The sequence below is a fragment of the Adiantum capillus-veneris genome, chromosome 28 (genome assembly GCF_014529385.1).
Source record: "Adiantum capillus-veneris isolate H3 chromosome 28, ASM1452938v2, whole genome shotgun sequence".
Taxonomy (NCBI): Eukaryota; Viridiplantae; Streptophyta; class Polypodiopsida; order Polypodiales; family Pteridaceae; genus Adiantum; species Adiantum capillus-veneris.
In genome coordinates this window covers 77152051-77175825 of record NC_140958.1, presented here as the reverse complement: position 1 = coordinate 77175825, position 23775 = coordinate 77152051, and the positions used below count along the sequence as shown (strand labels likewise).

General features: G+C 44.2%; 1 protein-coding gene across 2 annotated transcripts in view; it reads left to right on the top strand.

Moving 5' to 3' along the window:
- The first annotated feature begins 3774 nt into the window (after window positions 1-3774).
- Window positions 3775-23775, top strand: part of LOC147420715 (uncharacterized) — a 71925-nt gene continuing 51924 nt past the window's right edge. The window contains exon 1 of one of the 2 annotated variants that reach the window (XM_086503976.1): window positions 3775-3929. The gene's annotated coding sequence lies outside the window, so the exon portion shown is untranslated. The remainder of the gene's footprint in view (window positions 3930-23775) is intronic. The other variant, XM_086503977.1, reaches the window with a different exon arrangement.

The window sequence follows — 23775 nt, the reverse complement described above, 5'->3', positions numbered from 1 at the left end:
AACGCCCTTTGACACAAGAACATGTTGCATCATGTAAGCCCACATAGATTTGTCCTCAACAACCAACATTTTGAACAAGTCTGTGTTGTTGTCAGCCATGGTAATGTTGCACCTGATGTGAAAACTGCACGAAAAGAGGAGAAACGAAGCGAGAACAACATGTGCTATATAGCACAAACTGTAGAAGACTATAAGGCACTTGTCATGCAGAGAACGGCACTAACAGAAATTCTACACAAAATGACGAAATAGCCTGTGCAGTACTATCTGTAGTGGAAACGGAGGCCGAAATGAGCCTAATCCGAAATCTGAGCAGTCTAAGCTTTACGAGCTTGCCCAAAAATTTTGTCGACCTGCGAACGCTCGTCGAAGCTCACTTAAATCGGAGAAAATGAGCAGGCGTGTGCTGGAGCTGCTGACTAAGCCCGGGAGGACGCAACCCGCTCTGATACCAATTGTTGGAATTAGGGTTGCAAGAAAACACACACAGCTTGGAGAAGATGAAGGAAGCTCAAGGCACACAATGGAGAGTGTATTACTTAGTGTGCAATGGAAAGATAGATAGCCCTAGAGTGATGGGCGTATATACAATGCACGGGGGAGAAAACCTCCTAAAGAGGGAAAAAATGCCCCGGCGGTACTAGTATGTTCACACACATCACTACCACATGTATATGGTAACAAGAGGATGCACTCGAATGTTAATAGAATAGTTAGTCGAGTGAAAGCAAATGGGAATGAGTGGGAAAACCATGAAATCTTGCATGTAAAAAAAGTGTGCTTGCATTGAGTGTGATTTATGACACCTTCGTCTTATATTTGATCCTAACAAAGTAAAGATTCAAGCAAATTGTGGCGTATATTATTATGACACTTTTTTAAAGAACTAAAAACTGTGCTTTAGAATTGCACAAATTTAAGATAGAAATAAGAAAAATTAAAGCTACCATTATGGTAGCCTGCCATCCATTGGCTGGACAACACATTCTCTCGAGCACTAAAAGGATCAAATTTGAGTCCAAACTTTTCCTAATGGTGCCGCGCACTTGGGGGATAGGCCAATACTTATGTAATTATCTTTTCTCTTATTCTATGTGTATACAATTTGGTCAGCATCTTCCTCTCTTACACTCTCTTACTCTTCCATGCCTACATCTACTTGTATGTGTGTGTGTGTGTGTAGCAAGAAGATGTCTCATTCATGTCTAATTTATTCTTTTGATAGAGAGATGATGAGAGGTGCGATTGATATGTGTGCGTTTGAAGCTTAGAGGAGGTTTCCAGCTCCCCCTTCTTATATCAAAGTTCTTGCATATTTTTGAATACTATTGCCTCTAATGTCCATTCAAAAAGCTCCATGGCCCCTACTACTACTTAAGTGTGGGTGTCTTTGGTGTGCAATATAACATAATTGCCTCAAATGAGCATCTATGGTTTAGTATTGTCTTTGACACATCCAATCCAATTAATCTCTATTTAGTATTATTTTTAACACACCCAATCCAATCAATCTATTTTTTTTTTCTAAATCTTCTATAACCAATAGAAATGAACAACATTAGTTCAAATGGATTAAGCTTATGAAGTAGCGATTGAATGCACAATAATCATGAATCGTTCAAAAAAAAATTAGAGGCCAAAAGTCTGCATGTGTACCGTTCAATATTGATTAATTCTACTTTGCATGAATAAGATCTACGAACCCTCGTTTTCCCTCTCAAGAAACATCAAAAGCATGAGTAAATAGCTATAATTGACATTGGTAGACAACCTTAGTCAGCGTACAAGAACTAGAGCACTACATCTAACAGTGGTGTCAACAAACTAAGGCTACTATAGCAGTGTGGGCCTTGCTTGAGAGAACCCTTTTTTGATGGAGATGAACTTGGGGAATGAATGGTGCTTTTGGTGAACTAGGGGACTGAATGTTGGACAACTTATGGAAACCTAAGTCTATCCCGCCGTTGACAAGTGCGAGAGGAATCCTTGGATTCCAAAGTGGATCCTCTCGAGGCCTCACACTGCATTGGATCATCCTCCATGCCTCAAAATGCATCAAGCCACCTTAGTCAATGTACCAGAAGTAGAGCAGTGCATCTAATAACAATGTCAACGAACTAATTCTACTATAGCAGCATCGAACTTGCTTGAGAGAACCCTTTTTGAGGGAGGTGAATTGGGGGAATGAATGGTGCTCTTGGTGAACTAGAGGATAACTTTTGGCGACGTAGGGATATCCCGGCCTCGAAAAGTGCAATAGGAATCCTTGGATTTCGAAGCGGATTCTCTCAAGGCCTCAAACTGCATCAAATCACCCTCAATGCCACCCACTCTCCCTATCGCTTATCAACTTGTCCCATCCTTTGTGAGGTAGCGGTGAGGGTGAATATTGCTCTTGCAAAAAAAGTGTAGGAAATTGTATGTAAAGAGAGAAAAGACGTACATCATAGTTACCATCTGTTTATATGATAAGCCATGGGGCATACAAATTTTTGAGACAAAACATACATCATGGTTACCACTTGTTCATATGATGAACCACACTGCATAAAAAAATTTAAAAAAATTCAAAAAGTTGAGGCATAGTGAAGTCATCAAAGCATACAATCTTAGTCATCACTAAGGGAGGGCATATATCTTAGATTAAACACTTTCTAGGAAGGTGTGCCATACCTAGATCCTTTGCACATCTTCTTCCACCTCTCTTTCCCAATAATCCAAGGGGGCATATTTGCCTTGTCCAATTTTTGCCATGTATCCTTGTTCGTTAAGGACTCATACAAATCAGCAATGCCCTTCAAGATCGAGCATCATTTTCTCCATACCTAGATTTATCAAGACAGAGCTACTCATCCTGCAAGTGTACATTGTTAAAAAAACTCTCAAACTAGGCGTTTGATAAGACCCTTCATACAAACAAAAAACCTCTAGATTATTATCCACAAGAGCTCATAATAGGCTTAACAATCCCATTTTTTTCCATTGTGCTAATTAAGGGATCTTAATGATCCTTTTTTAAGAGAGTCTCTAAAACCGTACATCCTTTCCTAATTGAACCAATAAGGCCATGACAAGATTGTTGAAAGGGTAGTCAATGAATAGGCAAAAGACGTCTTCTCTGTGAGAGTGGCATCTTGGACGTAGATCAATATCAATATTCATTTTTAGAAACTTGCTTGTCTATATTGCCTAGTGAAGTATGAGCCATAGTAAGATTGATTTGGGTGTCACATGTGAATTGAGGTGAGGGACTAGAGGGATGAACGTCGCGTTCATCTAAGGCATCATACTACATCGGATGACCCTCAAAGCCCCCACTCTCTCAATCGTTGATCCCCCGAGTGAGGTAGGGTCGAGCAATGAGGGTGCCCTCCCACAAAACTGTCACATGGGGTCTTTAATGAAGCCCAAGAGGTGGGATCGACGATGAGTAGGGTTTTGCGTGGATCTCGAGGAGGATGGATGGTCCATAAAAGGTCAGCGAAGTTGACTCCCCTGTCCCCTGGCTGGGTCTCAAACCCATGACCCTCGTGTTGGCAGGCTGGTGCACCAACCATGCGCCCGTGTGAGTTTGGTTGTCTAACACTCCACTTCACAGCATGACAAAGCGAACATGCAAACAAAAGTAAACTCAGCCCTAAAAAGTAAACTCGGACGCCATTCAATGGATACCTTCACTCGCGAAAAACGTGCCCAAGTTTAGCATCATCGACCCCCTGTGATATAGTGGTGATGGGTGCCCTCCAAAGTTTTCAAAATAATACATGTATATAAGATTGGCTTAACTAGCCGATTAAATTTGAGGCTTTATATTTACCGGTTGAAAATAAGGCTTTTCCCCCCGAGCGGCTCGTCGCTCTGATGCTTGAAGATCGCCCAGGGGCAGTGCCTTTTTCGTGTGTGCAGGGGCTGCGCTCAACCGGACACAGGTGCGTTTTCGATCTGCTCTCCTATCGTTTCTGCTGTGTTTCAGAGAGAGAGAAGCTCTCTGGAAGCGTAAAGGCGAAGCATGACTCTTTGACATGTCTGTTATCATAAGCACGCAACTGTGTCTTTGCCTTTGATATTCTACTACGGAAAAAAAAAAGATAAACTATACAGTCACCCCTGCTACAACTCCTGTGATGATTTCTCTGGACCATAGACATTCAAAGGTGCTAGATTGAGTATGTAGAGAACCCTTGCATAGATCCAGAGGAGGTCAAACACCTGCATTTTCATGAAAGTTGCCCCCCTTTCAATTTTTTGGAGCTTTTATGAAATTCGCATCTTCAAGTCTTCTAAAATTTCCAAGAGGATGCAGTGCAACAGTCAACAGTAGAATTATGTTATAATCATGAATCTGGTTTTCAGTCTCTCTCTCCTGGCATTGAAGACCATATGACCTCTTTAATATTTTGAGAGCAAGCAAGAAATGAAGTTGGTCAAATCATCTGCGAAAAATGTAGATAGAGAGAGAGAGAGAGAGAGAGAGAGAGAGAGAGAGAGAGAGAGAGAGAGAGAGAGAGAGAGAGAGAGAGAGAGAGAGAGAGAGAGAGAGAGAGAGAGAGAGCTGCTGCACATTGACAGCTTCTGCAGTCTACCTCAGCGTGTCAGCCCCACCCTTTGCTTGCTCCTGTTTTCAATTGTTGCAGCATGCGCAACCTCACAAGCTCTTTCGATGCAGCCACTGAGCCGCAACAAGGCGTACGTGGTGGTGGTTGCAGTGGCCTCGGTTCCAGGAAGTTGTCTTAGTCTCCCAAGGCAAGGTTCGAGTCTCAAAAAACGGCAAAGTCAATGGCAAGCTTGATGAGGACATCAATGACCGTGATTTGACTAGAGACATCACCAAGGTGCACGTGGCGGTGGACACATTGTCTTCGGTTCCAGGTCTGTAGCCTGGTGCCGCAATATGCTTGAGAGAGTCGAGGGAGCTTGACTCTTGAGAGCTTGCAAGTTGTGAGTAGAGGGAGGGAGTGAGGCTCGAGGCTCGAGCTAAAAGCCTAGTGCATAAAGCTTGAGCTTTAGGCTTGAGTATTGATAATTGCAATGTGCTTAATGCATTGAGGAGGCCTTCTTTTAAAGGCCTAAAAAAGAGCCCCAAAACCTTGTGTAAAAGGGCCCCAGACCTCCCAAAAAACTACCAGTTTCTACCCGATTGAACTCTCAAAAAACTAGCCGTTTTTGTCTGTTGGCCGTCCCCCTTGCCATTCCTGACCGGTTGCCGTTTCGGAATGCCGTTTTGAACCGCCAGCCTTGTGATGCGCCGGGAAAGGGTTAGCTTCGTTCGTCCCTAGCTCTTCTTGGCCGTCCTCATCCCCGTCCCTTGTCCCTGGGCCCTAGGGTGCTGTCCCTTGGCCGCTTGTTTCTATGATTTTTAAGCATTGTGTAATGTGTAATAGCATTTTGTAAATAGCTTGTCGTTGCCATACCTTACAACGACAAGAGCTTACCACTACACCTGAGCTCCCCCCCAACTGCGGCGTCCCTTGCACCAAGGAATGGCAACGTGCGTCAGAAACTGCAAATGACACCCATGCCACAGCACTTGGCCCAAAAACCACAACATGGCCTTTGACAACTTAGGAGGTGGAGCTTGCATGATGCCAATTATTTTGGAAGGATCATCCGCAATACCATCCTTTGCATACAAAGACACTTTTCATTGAGGTACTATATAAACGGGCTTCTCGACACTTTCCAAAGCACAATTGTAGCCATTTCTCCATAAACACTAAAATACTCCTAGAAAAAATTGCATAAACTTTGTCCACTAGAAACTATTGGGAGCATTCTGCAAGCCGAGGCAAATAACTATGTAGATTTCCAATACCAAGGTTCGATGATGTACTTAACAGGTAATAGGTTTTAGGGTTCTATTTGCTTTAGTAGAATCGATTTGAAGAGCGGATACGATCACATGAGGATTGCTCCGAGAGATGTACACAAGGCCGCGTTCTAGACATCTCTCTGCTTTTGGTGGTGATGTTCTTGCAACATTCCAAAGGTTGATGAACGGGGCTTTTCAAGAGCATAGGCAGTATGTTACTATGTGGACACATTCTTCTCCCAGTCTGAAGAAAAGCATAGAGAGCATCTGACACGAACATTCAGAGTGCGTGGGAATTCTGATAGGCAATAAATGGAAAGACAAGCGTATTCTTTATGGAAGAGATACACTTTTTGGGGCATATTCGTTGCCCGAGGGTGCTAGTATGGATCCAGCTAAAGTTGAGGCTATTTGCAATTGGCCAACTTTGCGGTGAGGAGGTTCTTGTGTTTGTGTTCTTACTATTGGAGGTTCTCGGAATTTTGCGGAGATTGCTTTACCGTTGCACGCCTTCACTTAGGGACCTACACATGTTGGAGCATTTGAGTGGCTCAAGCAAAAGTTAACCTTTGGACCTATTTTGATAATACCAGATTTGCAAAAGTCTTTTGAGGTCTAATGCGATGCTTTTTTGGAGCAGTCTTGATGGAGGATGACGATGTGGTAGCTTATGAGAGTTGGATGCTACTAAAGGCAGAAAGGGTTGCATAGATCATGAAAAGAATCTTTTAGCGGTCATACACGCTTTCAATTAGCCGAAACATTATTTGCTCAGCGTAGACTTTACAATGTATATGAATCATTAAACTCTCAAGTGTTTCTTGTCACTGTGCTGAAGTTGTCAGAGAAACAGATGAAATGGGCCAGAAGGACGTGGTTGCAGATTCACTATCTCACAAGCTACACTTATTCGCGCGTGCAGCAGTTTTTCGTCATGGCTTTGATGACATGAGGGAGTAGTATGTTTTTGATCCAGACTTCGATGTGATATTCGATATAGTATAGAGTGGGGAGACATTTGCAAGAGAGGGTTATTTGACCAAGTTGTGTAACAAGGGCTTTGAGGCAAAAGGTGTTGATGGAGTGTGACAATCTTGCTCTCGAGGGATAGATGCGACACTCAAGGCAGTTGTGAGGTACTCCTGAGTCCTACTAGCCTCAACTCAAGAAGGATGTGGATGAGTTTGGACTTTGTGGGATACTTGTATGGTATGTGAGAAGGTCAGGTATAACCAACACAAAGCGACATGACTCCTACAATGTTCGCCCAACCATGGGAGAGTATTGCTATGGACTTCATTTTTGACCTCCCAAAGACTCAGGGTGGGCATGATGGTATTTGGGCTGTTGTTTATAGGATCAACAAGTAGGCTCACTTTGTACCTTTGAAGATGGCAATGAAGGCCGATCATTTGGCGAAGCTGTTTGTTTCGAACTTCTTTCGGATTCATGGGATGCCTACATGCATTGTGTTAGATAGAGACTTCCAAGTTTACGAGTTTTTTTTTGGACAATAGTCTGTGAAAATGTTTGGGCCAGACCACCGCAAAACAGACCCAATCACCACCGCCGCTGCGTGAGGCTGCACACATGCCAACGCCATGGCTATGGCCCAAGAGAGCTCCCCTCTCTTTCCACTTTGATACCAATGTTGGGTGTGCTCCACCTCATATACACCTACGTCCCAGCCTCCGCTTTGGCATGTGGGACTACCAGTGGCACCACGTGGCGTGCTCTTAGCAGTCCTATCACAAACTGATGATGTGGCAGTACTGCGCGGACACACAACAATGATGTGGTAGCCTGTTGACGTGGCAGAAGCGGACAAATGATGACGTGGCAACAATACGGATTTCGGTAATTTACTCTACTTGCTTTTTGGACCAGATTTTTGACCAGTTGCTTTTGAGTTTTTAAGCTTTTGGGGCTTTGCTTTTGGCATCCCTGTGAGAGTGCGCGTGTGCAAAAGCGTGAGAGAGGAGAGAGAGAGAGACAGTAGACACAACCGCTAGAGATGGTGAAGAGGGGGCTGATGACTACCATGAGGAGAAGATGTCACCAGCGTGTGACTACTATCTATCCTTTTTGTTGATTTCTTTCTTATTATTTATTTACTTTCACTTTTTGGAAAAACCCCTCGGGAAATCTAACTGCCCTGCATTGCATAGCTAGTGTGGAATTGTCCAGAGGGAGTCCAGGCCTGAGGGCAAGAGAGCACTAAGGTTGGACAAGTACTATGGTTAGCCAAAGTGGGGTCATTGACTAGTGGAATCCTTTGCTACAGAGGCTACAATTCAGTTCTGGATGTGGCTGCAGTGTACAAAGAGGGTCAGATGACCTAGAAAGATACAATGGCAGCATCTCCTAAAATTTAGAGAATTGCTATTTTGGGACCTGAAAATGTGTTTGCGTCATTACCTCTGGAATGACAAGGGGAACATTTTCTTACTCTGCGTGAAGTCAACTGGGCAACCGGTTGGGAGATTTTTAGGCGGCAACTCCGAAACGGGAAAATGCTTGTAAATGTGCCAAGTGGCACCTTCTGGTGCACTTTCCTCATGCAACAAGAAGTGGCGCTGAATTTGAAGGAGGGAGAGCCTCATTTTCAGAATTTGTCACAGGTTAAGAGCTATGGAGTGCTTGCTTTCCCTCTTATGCACAGTGCGGTGCCAGGAGTGATGCCGTGCACGCTACGCACTGCCCTCTCTCTCCCCTATGGCAGTATGTTATGCCCCACTAGTGGGCTTTTCAATTGACCAATGTACAATTGTGTGGGTTCATGCGCGATTGCCGAGGCAAGAGCCTCTTGCACAGGTACTGGATTAGCTAGCGGCTAATCCCCCCGCAGGTACAGGTGAATTCGGAGAGGTTTCACGCCAGAAATCTCGTCCGATTCAAAGGGCAAGTAGCCCTACAAGTGCGGGAGCTTGAGGACTTGCTACGGATGCGACCGGCATGCGAAACGGAGCCCGAAACAGTAAATTACAGCCTGCTGTGTATTTTTGCAGGTTTAGGGTTTTGGCCCTAAACGGTCCCTAATACCCCCAGGAGGTTCGGGGATGCGAGGGGACTGCTGTACAGGTGATCCGCGCATTTTCGGGGCTGAAAACAGAGAATTCAGCGTGCTGCAGATTCTCGCCAGGTTTTGCAAAGTTCCCACATGCGTCGGGAAAGTCAGTCAATGCGTGGGAATACTGACTGTGAAGGGTCCTAGTACAGTTATGTTGCCGAAATCGGGCCGGAACAGTTGAAATTCAGCCAAGTTTGTGCGGGGCAGCTTGTAGGGATCCACAACCTTTATTCCCTCTTGAACAATAAAGAAATACCGAAAGGGACGCCTAAGTTAGGGGCCAATCTGGTGTCGGTCTACTCATACAGGTGCAATCTAGCAGCCTGTATCCCTCTCCCCTTTATTGTGTCTTGAAAGTACAGGTAAAGTGGACGACAAGTTAAATGGGTGAAAGCAAATAAGGTTTAAGTTTAAAGTCTACTGCCCTTTTTGGATTGAACAGGCCGGTTACAGAAGATCCTTAGTACAATTAGTATGATGGAAGTGGGTACCCCCGTGACCCTATAAATAGGTGCCAAAAGGAAGGTAGGACAAGGCTTGATGAAAATCCCCACGACCCAACAGAAAATAGTATATGGAAATATATGAGGGCGCCCGGACACAGGTGGGCGGCCGGCCCCAAACTCGGGCGATCGGACCAAGTACAACCTAGACTATGGGTGACCAACCTGGAGACATACTAGCCGTACATGTATGCCCTAGACCTGTGAAGCAGTAAAGTGGTGTAAGTCTAACACCCCCTCTCAACACCGGATGCTGAACAAACTGTATGAAGCTGAATATGTGAGGCAAATGATGAAGATGTCTACTGCGATGTCCAACAGTCTAGGGTGTCCCGATTGCCAAGAAATCTCCATGGTAAAGTGCCGTCACGAGCAGTGTAGCAAACTGATGTACTCCGCCGATGCAAGGTGAAGATACTGCGTAAAGGTCCTGAACTGAGTGTAAAAACACCTCCTTGACGTAACAGAAGTGTCAATAGGCCTGCAAGTGTCCTGCCCAATAGGATCTATGGTATTTGTAGTCAAAACCGTATGGAGAAAATGGGGAAGCCTAGGAACCGTCATGAAAATGACTGGAAGCCTGTCAATGCATGAACCTGTAACCCAGTGTGGCTAGGCGGCTAAGCTGTGTAAAACTTCAGGAAGGCCAAATGTAGCAATCTGCGCTATAAATGTCCTCCGAAACAAGGAAAACCAGACCAAACAATCTGCTCTGTAGAAGCTACCGTAAGCTGCAACAGTCACCGGGAGACCGCACGACGCACATACCACCACTGGATGGTGTCGTGTCAGTAGGTAGGGTAATCCAAGATGAGGGGAAAGCTAGACTCAACAGTCTGCGTTGTGAAGGGCCTTTGAGAAGAGACCAAGCTGTCTGCATCATGATCATCCTGTATGAAGAAGGGAAGCCAGAGTGATCAATCTGTGCTCTGAAGAACCCCTGAGAAGACAAAAGGCCAGATCAATCTGTCTGCACTGTCTTGCATGTATCTCCTGCCTCCAATCCTCCGGTGTCAACTAAAACAAAATTCGCGCCAACAACGCCACCAAACTGCAACTCGGTGTGGCTCTCAATGTGAATGAGCTGGGAGTGGCCTACTGCCCAGGTCGGGGGATAAGTCTATTGTAAGGTTACCGAGGGTGAGTGTAAGCAACTGTGAAGGTAGCAATCCAAATGATCACGAGTGTAGAAGAGCAACTGCACTACCATCCAAGCCAAATTGCGGGTGACTCCGGATGTAGTCGCGGGATGCCTGATCTCCCGCATCTCGCGAGTAAACTCTCCAAGAGAGTCCAAAGCACTGAAGTTCCACTCGAGTCTGTAGATCCAAGCAATGAACCTGTCCCAAGAAGAGATCCAAGATCCTCTCCTTAAGTCCATGTAGATACTCCTGTGTAAGCAAGTGATTTGACGTGTCGAGGTCAAGTGGTAAGTGTGTGTCCACCCAAGATGGTGGTGTCTTCTCTAGGAATGTCAGAATCCCATATGCCTTGAGCATGGCCATATCTTGTGTGAGCTCCTCTGATGAGTGCATAGGTGTGTCCATAGCAAACCACAAGTCACCACCCCCCTCTGTCACCACCTCCCTCTGGAGTGCGCAACCGCTGAATGATGGTTGGAATGAATGGATCTCCCAAGGATCGTACGCCCGTAGATGATCAAGCTGATGTCGAAGATATCGTGTACCGTAGTAGTCACTGAGAGACCGCATGGACCACCACTGGATGGTGTCCTGGTAGGAGGTAACTTCATCCTCTGTGAAAAACACAAACCATGTGGCTACTGTCCACCCAAAACCGCAACTGCGAAATGATGAAAACGCTGCTGTCCAACGATTTTCAGTGTGCTTGTACGCTCTCGGCTGTTGGGTTAAAGGCCTAAATAACCCCTTTTTGTACATTTTTATACTTTGTCCAGGTGGACACATTTTTTTAAAGTCACTTATATAAAAGTGGGAAAACCCAAAACTCACTTATTGAGTTTTTCCCAAAAATGTGAGCTCTCTCTCTCTCTCCCTGCTTCGATCCGTAGTGCTTCCTCTCTGTTACACTTCGCCTCCTGCTTCTTGCCCCAATCCTGCACTACATCGCGACGCGCACCTATCGGTACCTTCTGCTTCGTGCTTTCAATTGGTATTAGAGCCCTAGGGTTTCAAAAGAGCCCTGCGCAGTCTGCTGGACAGCGAGTTAAAATTGCTCTCTCGCAATCAATTTCGCTTCCATCGCGAAGCCCCTTGCTTCCGGAGTCGAAAAGGTCACCAAAACTGCCAAAACATTCCAAAACAGGCTGTTTTTAGGTCAAAACAGGTGATTTACAGGTTATAACAGGTCAAAACAGCAATACGCAGGTGTACCAAAGTTGTGGGATCACATGTATTGATGTCTGTTGCGACAAATTGAGTGAAAAGCTGAGTACAGGTGCTTGAAATTGCACTTTACAGCTGAAATTTCAGATTTGGACAGTTTCATGTAAAGAAATTGTGGTCTATTGTATGCAAAGTCTTGTGGTTGCTCCTATTTGCTGAAATTTTTCAGCCTATTGCATCTCTCTTGTATACACACTTGTGGTTGAATTAAAATGGCTTCTTCCTCTTCCACATCTGACACTAAAAGTTTGATGGAAATCAAATGGTTCGATGGTCAAGGCTTCGTCCTCTGGCAAGAACGCATGCAAGGTATCCCTTTCTTAAAGGATTGTGAAGATGCATTGGAAGAGAATAAGCCGCCAGGTTTGTCTGACGAAGAGTGGACTAGGTTGAATAAGAAGGCTATGGCCTACATTAAAATGGCTATCAATGATGACATTTTGACGGACATTAAGCGTTTGGACTCTGCTTATGCAATATGGCAAAAGCTAAAGTCCAATTATGAAAACACAACGCCTGTGAACCAGGTGCATTTGATGCGAAAGTTGGTGAATGTGCAGCTTGATGACTCGAAGTCAGCTTCTGAGCATTTGAGTGCTTTTACAGGTGTGTTGAGTCAGTTGCAGGACAGTGGGCTTCAGCAATTTGATGATAAGCTGAAAGCTATTTTCTTGCTTATGACATTGCCAGATACTTGGGATACCTTGGTTGTCTCTTTGAGCAACAGTCCCACCCTCACGTATGACGGTGTGAGAGGGTCTATTCTCAATGAAGAGATTAGACGCAAGTCTAGTGGGGAAGGTGGCAATTCTGCCTACAATGCAAGAGGTAGAAATCAAAAGCGTGATGCGGGCAACAGGACTCAAAATAGAAGTAAGAGCAAGACAAAGGATAAGGATGTCACTTGTTATCAATGTGGCAGAAAGGGTCACAAGAAACCCGATTGCAAGTATTTCAAGAAAGAGCAGGAAGGAAGAAGGAAACGCAAGATAAGAAGAAGAAAGATGAGAAGAAAGGGGAAAAATCAGCAGGTGATTCCTCTAGGGATGCTGAGAAAATGTATCCTCTAGTGTCGTCATTGAAGAGTTGTTAGACGTTGAGGAAATCTTGGTTGCGGCTTCATGCCCCTCAGATTTGGTGATAGCTAATACAGAAGACATGCTTATCTCGAAGAAAGATGTCATTGATGCATTGCTCAGTGCTAATGATGGCCTATCCCAGTCATGGATAGTGGATTCTGGTGCTTCATTCCACGTGACTCTATCTTTGGAGTGTTTTGCTACATATGCTGCAGGCAATTATGGCAAGGTGTACCTTGGTGATAATTTTGCTTGCAATATTGAGGGAATGGGTACTATGCATTTGGCTCTTAACAATGGTCAAGAGCTTGTGTTGAATGATGTCAGGTTTGTACCAGGCATTAAGAAAAGTTTGCTATCTGTTGGCCAGTTAGATGCACATGGTTATACTACCATCTTTGCTGGAGGTTCATGGAAGTTGCTTAAGGGCTCTATGCTTGTTGCAAAAGGGACTAAAAGAGGTACTTTGTACTATCTTCGATGCAAGGCTTTGCCTGACAAGTTTCTTGCTGTTGCTGAAGTTGCTTCACACATGGAATTGTGGCATAAGAGACTTGGCCATATGAGCCAAAAGGGTATTGATGTGCTTTCCTCTCTGAAGAGGGTTGATGTAAAAGACAAAAACTTGGATTTTTGTAACGATTGTCTTTATGGAAAGCAAAAGAAATCTTCTTATTACTTTGGTGTCTCTCGCAAAGCTAATCCTCTTGATCTTATTCACTCTGACGTATGCACTATGCCTGTTAAGTCTTATGGTGGTGCATTGTATTTTGTTACATTCATTGATGATTGTACTAGGAAAGGATGGGTACATTTGTTGAAAAGTAAGAGTGAGATTTTTAATGCTTTTAAGAAGTTACATGCTTTTGTCACTACGCAAAAGAGTACTAAGCTTAAATGTCTCAGATCTGATAATGGAGGAGAGTATGTATCTGCTGAATTTCATCGTTTTTGTGATGAAAATGGGATTAAAAGGGAGTTGACAGCCCCATATAATCCGTCTTCTAATGGTGTGGCGGAGAGGTATAATTGTACTTCATGCGAGAGAGTGCGTTGCATGTTGTCCACTGCTAATCTTTCCCAAGAGTTTTGGGGGGAGGCATTGAAAACTGTAGTTCATATTTGCAATCGTTCTCCTAATAGTACGTTGAAAAATGACATTCCAGAGGAGGTTTGGTTTGGCAAACCTGCCTCTTATGATCATTTTAGAGTATTTGGCTGCGAATCTTTTGTTCATGTACGCAATGACTTGAGAACAAAGCTTGATATGAAGTCCATTAAAGGAGTCTTCCTAGGTTATGGGGAAGAAGGTGAAATGGGCTATATAGTGTGGTTACCACAATTTAGAAAGGTAATACGCAACCGAGATGTAGTGTTCAATGAGGCAAAATTGCTTAAGAATGCTACAAAATCTGATGCTGACCAAAAAACAATCAGATTTCAGCCCTCCGTGCCACCCATTGATGTTGAAAAAGAGCCTCATGATGCATTACCGCAAGTTGAAATTGATAATCAGCCGGTTAACCTTGAGCCAGAAGAGGTAGGACATGATTTTGATGCTCCTAATGAGGATGGACAGCCCTGAATTGACTGAAAATGATTTTTTTCAGCAGCATGATAGAAATGAGTTGCCTTATGATGTAGAACCGTTGCCTGAGAATGTAGATCATTGGGTACGCAGGTCAATTTGTTTGAGAAGGCAACCGCAGAGATTTAACCCCTCTTTGGATCATGTAATGTTGACAGATGAGGGTGAACCTCTTACATATAAAGAGGCCAAATCCTGTAAAGTTAAGCATTAAGTGGGAGCTTGCGATGCAAGAGGAAATGAAATCCTTGTATGCAAATGATACTTGGGATCTTGTGCCATTGCCTAAAGGGAGAAAGGCTCTTCCTAACAAATGGGTATACAAGATTAAGATAGTGGATGAAAAACCCAAGTACAAAGCAAGATTGGTTGCAAAAGGATATGCACAGAAGAAGGAATTGATTTTCAAGAAATCTTTTCTCCTGTTGTGAAGCTTACAACTTTACGGGTCCTTTTTGCTTTCGTTGCGATGCTTGATTTGGAATTGAATCAAATAGATGTAAAGATAGCGTTTTTGCATGGTGACATTGCAGAGGACATATACATGAAACAGTCTGAAGGTTTTGTAGTTCCTACACGTGAGGAACTTGTATGCAAATTGAAAAGGGCTCTGTATGGTTTGAGACAATCATCACGACAGTTGTATAAGAAGTTTGACACTTTTATGCTGTCTCAAGGCTTTAAACGCAGCCATGCAGATCATTGTTTGTGTAACAAACTGCTGATGTGTCGAAGCCTAAAGAATGGAGCCAACTTACAGATGCCGGCCGAGGGGCCTAAACCCTAAGAAGAACAAGCAGCAGAAGAAGTGTCACAGAGTGAGGAGGTGGTTGCCCGAGTGCAGAAAACCCTAACCCTAATTTCTGCTAGAAACCCTAATTTTAAAAACCCTAATTGTTGAAACCCTAACCCTAAAACCTGCAAACCCTAATTTCTGCCAGAAACCCTAACCCTAAGGCAGCAGACAAATTCCGAAAATTGCGTTGACATGATGACGTGGCAGGCTGTACGGATTTCCGCGTTTTGCGCTGGCTGATGACGTGGCAGGCTGTACGGATTTCTGAAAATTGCGCTGGCAGCTTTTGGCATTGCTTTTTGGACAGAAGCTTTTGAAAACTTTTTATGCTTTTTGGACCAGAAGCTTTTGAGTTTGAAAGCTTTTCATATAAACTGATTTTCAGGCCAAGGGCCTTTAAATATGAGGCTAGGGCTCATTCTCTGGCATGCTTCCTGGAGAAGGTGCAGAGTCTGGAGTACTGGCTTGTACTTTGATGATGCAATATAAAGAAATACCGAAAGGGTCGCCAAGGTTTGGGGCCAATACTCTCTGGGGTGGAATTCCGCCACTCTGTGTCGCGTGTCGTCTCTCTCTCCATTTCAGTTCAGTTGTTATTTGAAGTGCTTAAAGTTGTTCAGTCTGTTCTTTTCTATTGGCACGTGGTGCCCGCCTTGTGATAGTGGTATCGGAGCATCAGGCGTGTGCTTTTCTAAAAGCATACCGGTCCTACAAAAGAGCAGACAGAGCTATTGGAATTTGATTCGAGGTATCTTCGCCCTCCCACTCGGACTTATTAGCCACTCCCACCCTTACTTCATCGCGCATCGGGCGCGCTCCCGTCTTCACCGCAGTGTCTTACAGGGCATAAGCCAATTAAGATCACTTGCAAGAGAAGGATCCATATTTGTTTCAAGTCACTGTTTTTCAAGTACTTCAAGAAATTTTTTTTGCCCAAAGTTATATGGTTTCTGACATCTTCCTTCGGAGTGCAACTTCTGGCAGAGTGGGGTATCCTGAAATGCTTGCGATGGAAACCCTAGCAGATTATATCTTGAAATTTCTCGACATCCCTCAGTAGATGATCAAAACAGCCGATAGGAGCAGCTAACTCCTTGATCAAAAGAGCAGAAAGGAGAAGCGAACTCCTTAATAAAAAGAGCAAACTGATTGTTCCTCAGAATGTCCCTCGGAAATTTTTGAGCTAACTTGAGTTGTTTTGCAAAACCCTAACCCTAATTTCTGCCAGAAACCCTAATTTCTGCCAAAAACCCTAACCCTAAGGCAGCAGACAAATTCCGAAAATTGCGCTGACATGATGACGTGGCAGGCTGTATGGATTTCCGCGTTTTGCGCTGGCTGATGATGTGGCAGGCTGTACGGATTTTCGTAAATTGCGCTGGCAGCTTTTGGCATTGCTTTTTGGACCAGAAGCTTTTGAAAACTTTTTATGCTTTTTGGACCAGAAGCTTTTGAGTTTGAAAGCTTTTTATATAAACTGCTTTTCAGGCCAAGGGCCTTTAAATATGAGGCTAGGGCTCATTCTCTGGCATGCTTCCTGGAGAAGGTGCAGAGTCTGGAGTACTGGCTTGTACTTTGATGATGCAATATAAAGAAATACCGAAAGGGGCGCCAAGGTTTGGGGCCAATACTCTTTGGAGTGGAATTCCGCCACTCCGTGTCGCGTGTCGTCTCTCTCTCCATTTCAGTTCAGTTGTTATTTGAAGTGCTTAAAGTTGTTCAGTCTGTTCTTTTCTATTGGCACGTGGTGCCCGCCTTGTGACAGTTTGTATACGAAAAGGGATGAAGATGGTAGTCCCATCATACTTGTTCTCTATGTTGATGACATGCTGCTTGCCGGGAAACATAAGACTAGTCTTGATGCTCTGAAATGTAAGCTAAATTCAGCATTTGCTATGAAGGATTTGGGTGATGCAGAGCATATTTGGGCATGCGTATTAAAAGAGATAGAAAGCTGAAATTGCTGTTTTTATCTCAAGAAAGGTACATTGCAAAAGTACTTGACAGATTTAATATCGTCCCGACATTGCTTATGTAGTGGGAGTTGTTAGTCGATACATGTCGAATCCTGGCAAAGTGCATTGGGAAGCTGTCAAATGCATTCTGAAATATTTGAAAGGTACACAATCAAAGTGTATCTGTTATGGCAAAAGTGACTTAAAGTTGCAGGGATATTGTGATGCAGACATGGTAGGTGACATGGATACCAAGAAATCTTTTCTTTTCTTTTGGCACGTGGTGCCCGCCTTGTGACAGTTTGTATACGAAAAGGGATGAAGATGGTAGTCCCATCATACTTGTTCTCTATGTTGATGACATGCTGCTTGCCGGGAAACATAAGACTAGTCTTGATGCTCTGAAATGTAAGCTAAATTCAGCATTTGCTATGAAGGATTTGGGTGATGCAGAGCATATTTGGGCATGCGTATTAAAAGAGATAGAAAGCTGAAATTGCTGTTTTTATCTCAAGAAAGGTACATTGCAAAAGTACTTGACAGATTTAATATCGTCCCGACATTGCTTATGTAGTGGGAGTTGTTAGTCGATACATGTCGAATCCTGGCAAAGTGCATTGGGAAGCTGTCAAATGCATTCTGAAATATTTGAAAGGTACACAATCAAAGTGTATCTGTTATGGCAAAAGTGACTTAAAGTTGCAGGGATATTGTGATGCAGACATGGTAGGTGACATGGATACCAAGAAATCTACCAATGGATATGTATTTGCCATTGCTGGTGGTGCAGTCTCTTGGTGTTCTAGGTTACAGAAAGTTGTGGCATTGAGTACTACTGAGGCTGAATATATTTCAGCCACAGAGGCTTCAAAAGAGGCCATTTGGTTTGGCAGACTTGCAGAAGAACTTGGCATCCCTGCTCTTACACCCGTGTTGAGTTGTGATAGCCAGAGTGCTGTCTATTTAGCCAAAAATGCCATGTTTCATGCGCGTACCAAACACACAGATGTGTAGTACCACTTCATACGACAGGTATTGGAGGATGGTCTAGTCACCTTGACTAAGATCCATACACAGGATAACCCTGCATATGTTCTCACCAAGAGTCTTGCTAAGGCTCAACATGAGCATTACATACAGCTAGTGGGAGTTGGTTAACTTAAGGCGTCATTTATGCCTTTAAGTGGGAGGTTGTTGGATTAAAGGCCTAAATAACCCCTTTTTGTACATTTTTATACTTTGTCTAGGTTCATATTGAACTTGGACATATTTTTTTAAAGTCACTTATAATAGAAGTGGGAAAACCCAAAACTCACTTATTGAGTTTTCCCCAAAAACGTGAGCTCTCTCTCTCTCTCTCTCTCTCTCTCTCTCTCTCTCTCTCTCTCTCTGCTTCGATCCCTAGCGCTTCCTCTCTGTTGCACTCCGCCTCCTGCTTCTTGCCCCAATCTTGCACTACATCGCGACGCGCACCTACCGGTATCTTCTGCTTCGCGCTTTCACTGGCAGGGTCCGAAGCTGTGCAAAGGTTCTGGGGAGGGTGGGGAATAAAAGTCACATACTCTGATAGGCTGAAAACACAGAAAAAAACAGTAGGTATATATGGCTGAAATGTATAGCAGATGAAGAGGAATCTGGACGGCAATGCACCGGATACAAGGGTAGGCAAGATCTGTAGAGGGTGTGGCCAAGTTGTCACAAAGTGATGACGTGGCGGATAGCAGAAACCCTAATTTTTGCCAAAAACCCTAAAATTCTTGCAAACCCTAATTTTCAGAAATCGCGGAGGTTGAAATTTAAAAAAAAATAAAATTAAAAAAATGATGAGCGACGCGAATTTCGCTTTTGAAGAGAATGCTTTTTTTTAACAAAAAAAAGGAGAACTTGAGAGAGAAGAGCTTTTGAGCTCTTATGCTTTTTATTTTAAAAGCTTTTGGGGCTCTGCTTTTGGGCATCCCTTGTACCTTTAAATATGTGGAGAGGGCTTCACTTCTCAGAGTATCTGGACGCAAAATCTGAGAGTGAAACCCTAGCCACACTCTTGTACTTTGATCTGGTTAATATAAAAAGAAATACCGAAAGGGGTGCCAGTCTTTGGGGCCAATATCTCTAGGCACGGAACTCCGTCGGGCCAGTGCAAATCTATTGTGATCTGTGAATTGTTTGAAGTGGTTATTTGGTGCTGTCGCGGTTGATTCTTGACTTGGAGTGTCCAAGTCTGTTACAGTGGTATCAGAGCACGGCCGATTTCTCTTCTATGGGAAATCCGATCCCCGAATTTTTTTTTTCCGCGGCACCTATGGCTTCAGGCAATGATCAGTTGACTCCTTCTGCATCTGGAGATGCGGGCAGGGATCACAACGAAGATTCCAGCACGGAGTATGGCCGGCCTAGGCCTACTCCAGCAGAGCAACAAGAGATGGAGCGTCGGAAATCGATTGATGATGGAACAAAGATGATGCTCAATTTTGCCAAGGACCCGAAGATGGCAAAATATATGAACCAAACCTCTTTGGAAGAGGTACAGATGGAGTGGCAAAGAACTACAACACCACTCCCGAAACCCACTCCCAACCTTCTGCCTCAAAGAAATATACGGAGAAGGAACTGGAGAACGTGGTTGATGCACGGATTGCTCAGCTTTTCGACGTGCAAAAGAAAGGCAAAAAGCACGGCAAAAAGCAAAAGAAAGGTACTGACTTCCCGGGATATTTGGGTCGTCGGTCGACATTCGACAAAGCAAAGAAACTGAAGAAGCGCGTCAAGTTTGAAGATTCTTCTTCTTCTTCTTCTGACAGTTCTTCTAGCTCTTCAGACTCGAGCGAAGAAGACAGGAAAAGCAAAAAGCGAAGCAAGAAACAACGCTTCGGAAAGGGCAAGAAAAAGGCAAGGAAGTCTAAGTCTCGCCCAGTGAGTGACACTTCTATAGAGGACTCGTCTACGGACAGTTCAGACTCTGACAACGGGAACTTTTATGCGAACAAGAAGAATCTTTACAAAGCCAACCGGTATGACTTTCTCGAAGATAAAAGCAAGAAAGTCCGAGAGTTTAAGGAAGGTGGCCAAGCACTTAAGTTTGATACTTTTTCGGGATACTCCGATGCTTCGAAGGCTTTGTCTTTTATACAGCAGTTTGACATCGCTTTTGCGGGAGGACGCTATTCAGAGTACTCCAAGATTCGGAGAGCTGCCTCTTATTTTAAGGGGAATGCTCGCACTTGGTGGTCCACGCTTCTATTAAGCTATACTGTGCTAGTTACATGGCTGAAATTCAAGAGGTTTTTTATTTCTTCTTGGTTGACTCAAGAGTTTGAGCGAGATATACGAGCTGCTTGGAACCATCTCCGGATGACCAAGAGCGATACAGTAAGTTCTTACTGTGAAAGATTTTGGAACTCTTTTCTACCTGCCTCTTCATTCAAGAAGATCTCGTTCAGAGAACAGATTGAGCGGTTTACATTGGGTCTACCTACAGAGATCCGAGACCACTGCTTGGAACAGAAGTCATCTTCTATTCAGGAGTTGATGAGTCATGCGAAGCGGGGCTTTGCAATTCACTCTGGCAGTCTGACCTACCCCACAGATGAGGTCACAACACAACGAACCGGACAGACTTCTGGGAATGAAAGTAGAAAAAGAAAGAGCAACCCAGAGAAAAAGGATGCACGACCCAGACTTACTCCTCAGGAGCGGACTCGCTACATCAGGGAGGGGAAGTGCTTTGGATGCGGGGAAACTGGACATATCTCCGCGAAGTACCCTAAAAAGGCATAGAAAGAACAAAATGACAAGGACGACGAAAGGCCTGAGAGTTCGAGAGCAGCTGAGGACCGTGTACGAAAAGGCAAGATGAAAACAAGACTGGTTCCTGATTGTGTGGGTATTGGTCCCGACACCATGGATGAGAGTACAGAACTTTGTCGAGCTTGGGGCAAAGTGAAAGATCAAGAGGCCCTGATTTTCTTTGATGGAGGAGCCAAGGCCAACTTCATTTCACCGGAATTGGCGGCGCTGCTCGAGATTACTCCCGATCGGATGGGACCACTTGCAGAGGCAGTTCTAGCGGCACCCGGCAGGGACGTAGCCATTACACCTGTCATTGGCAAACTTCGGTTGCATTGTCAGGGGTATTTGGGGCATGAGGACTTCTTCATAATGCCTTTGGAGGGTTGTCATGTTCTCTTAGGGATTCCTTGGTACCACAAGAACAACGCCGTGGTCGATTATCGGGCGAGAAAAGCGACTTTGACTACAGAAAAGGGCAGAACAATTGTACTTGATATTAAACTGAAGGGCGAGTCTGTCCCTATTGTATCGGCTTCGGCCATTTCAAAATTAATGAAATCCATTCTGTTTGTTTACTCGATCTTTATGAGAGAGTTGAGTGATGATGATAGGACAAATATGTCTAAACTTGATAAAGAACGCCAAGATTTTCTACACTCTCACGCCGATTGCTTCTCAGAAGGCCTGCCAGGAGAGTTACCACCTGCTCGTCCTGAAGATCATACCATTGATCTGATACCTGGTAGTACACCACCGAACCGGCCACCCTACCGTGTGAGCCGAGCACAGAATGAAGAGATTATGAACCAAGTGAAAGACCTCTTGGAAAAGGGTCTCGTCCAGCCTAGTACTTCACTGTATTGCTCTCCAGTGTTGTTGGAAGACGGATCTTGGAGAATGTGCATCGATTATAGAGCTCTCAACAAAATCACCATCAAGAACAAATTTTCGATTCCTAAGATTGATGATATACTCGACAGGTTACAGGGATCCTCGTGCTTTAGCAGGATTGACTTGAAGAGTGGATATCATCAGATCAGGATAGCGCCAGGAGACGTCTACAAGACAACTTTTCGGACGACTTTGGATTATTTGAGTTTTTGGTGATGCCTTTTGGCTTAACCAATGCTCCTGCGACATTTAACCAGATGATGGATAGGATTTTTCGAGAGTACAGGCTATTTGTTGGCACTTTCTTTGACGGCATTATTGTTTTCTCCAAGAATGAGGCAGAACACAGAGATCATCTGCTTCAAGTCTTTCAGGCATTACGAGATCACAAGTTAGTGATTAATGCAAAGAAAAGTGAATTTTTCCTACCAGAGATACACTTTTTGGGACACATTGTGTCAGCAGCAGGAGTGCAAATGGATCCGGCCAAGATAGAGACTATCCGTGATTGGCCTGACTTGAAGAATGTCCATGAAGTTAGAAGCTTCTTGGGACTGTGTTCGTACTACAGGCGGTTCATACGAAAGTTTGCAGAGGTTGCTTCCCCTTTGCATATCTTGACACAGAAAGGAGTACCTTTTTCGTGGGGACCCAGAGAGGTGACTGCCTTTCAGACATTGAAAGAGAAATTGACTATGAGACCTATTTTGACTTTGACGGACTTGCAGAAGTCATTCGAAGTATATTGTGATGCTTGTGGTCGTAGCCTGGGTGCGGTCTTGATGCAAGAAGGCCATGTCATAGCTTACGAGAGCCGTTTGTTCTCTAGGCCGGAGATGACAACACAGATTTATGAGAAAGAGCTTTTGGTGGTTATCCATGCTCTTACTCAGTGGCGGCATTACCTACTCGGAGCGGATTTCACTGTCTTTACAGACCATCAGAGTTTGCGCTACTTCTTGTCACAGAAGCAGCTTTCGGAAAAGCAGATGCGGTGGGCGAACATCTTGTCACAGTTACACTTCCAGATTGTCCATGTGCAGGGAGAGAAGAATGTGGTGGCAGATGCTTTGTCTCGGAAACCGTTGGTTCTGGCTATTTCCGCGATACATCATAGGAGCTTTGAGGATATGGTCGATCACTATGCCACAGATACAGATTTTGCAAATATTTTCACACGGCTATGGGGATGGGGAGACAATAGCTGGATACTCCCTTCGGGAAGGCTACTTGATGAAAAAGACTATGTTGTGCGTTACACAGCCGTTGAGGGAGAAGGTTATGATTGAATGCCACTGTCCACCTTTTACGGGTCACCACGGCATTGCTATCACCATGAAAGGGGTAGAGAGATATTTCTTTTGGCCGAGACTCAAGAAAGATGTGGAAGAGTTTGTGCGCAGTTGCTTGGTATGCGAGAAGGTCAAGTTTGACAGTCATAAAGCACAGGGATTGTTACAGCCTTTACCCATACCCACCCGCCCCTGGGAAAGTATAGCGATGGATTTCATTTTTGATCTCCCGAGAACACAGAGTGGTCACGATGGTATCTGGACTGTTATTGACAGATTTAGCAAACAGGCTCATTTCATTCCAACGAAAAAAACAGTCAAGCCGGACCACTTAGCGAGACTGTTTGTGGCCCAGATTTTCAGGTTACATGGCATGCTTGAAACAATTGTCTTCGACAGAGACCCCAGATTTACGAGTTTGTTTTGGAAGGCAATTTGGGAGAACATTGGCACGCGATTGCAGTTCTTGTCATCGTTCCACCCGTAGACTGACGGGCAATCCGAGATTGCCAATTCAGTGGTTCTAGATTTATTGAAGTCTTATATCTCAGATCAGAAGACTCAATGGGAAAGATATTTACCTTTGGTGGAATTTGCCTACAATAACATGATTCACTCGTCGACGGGGAAGACGCCATTT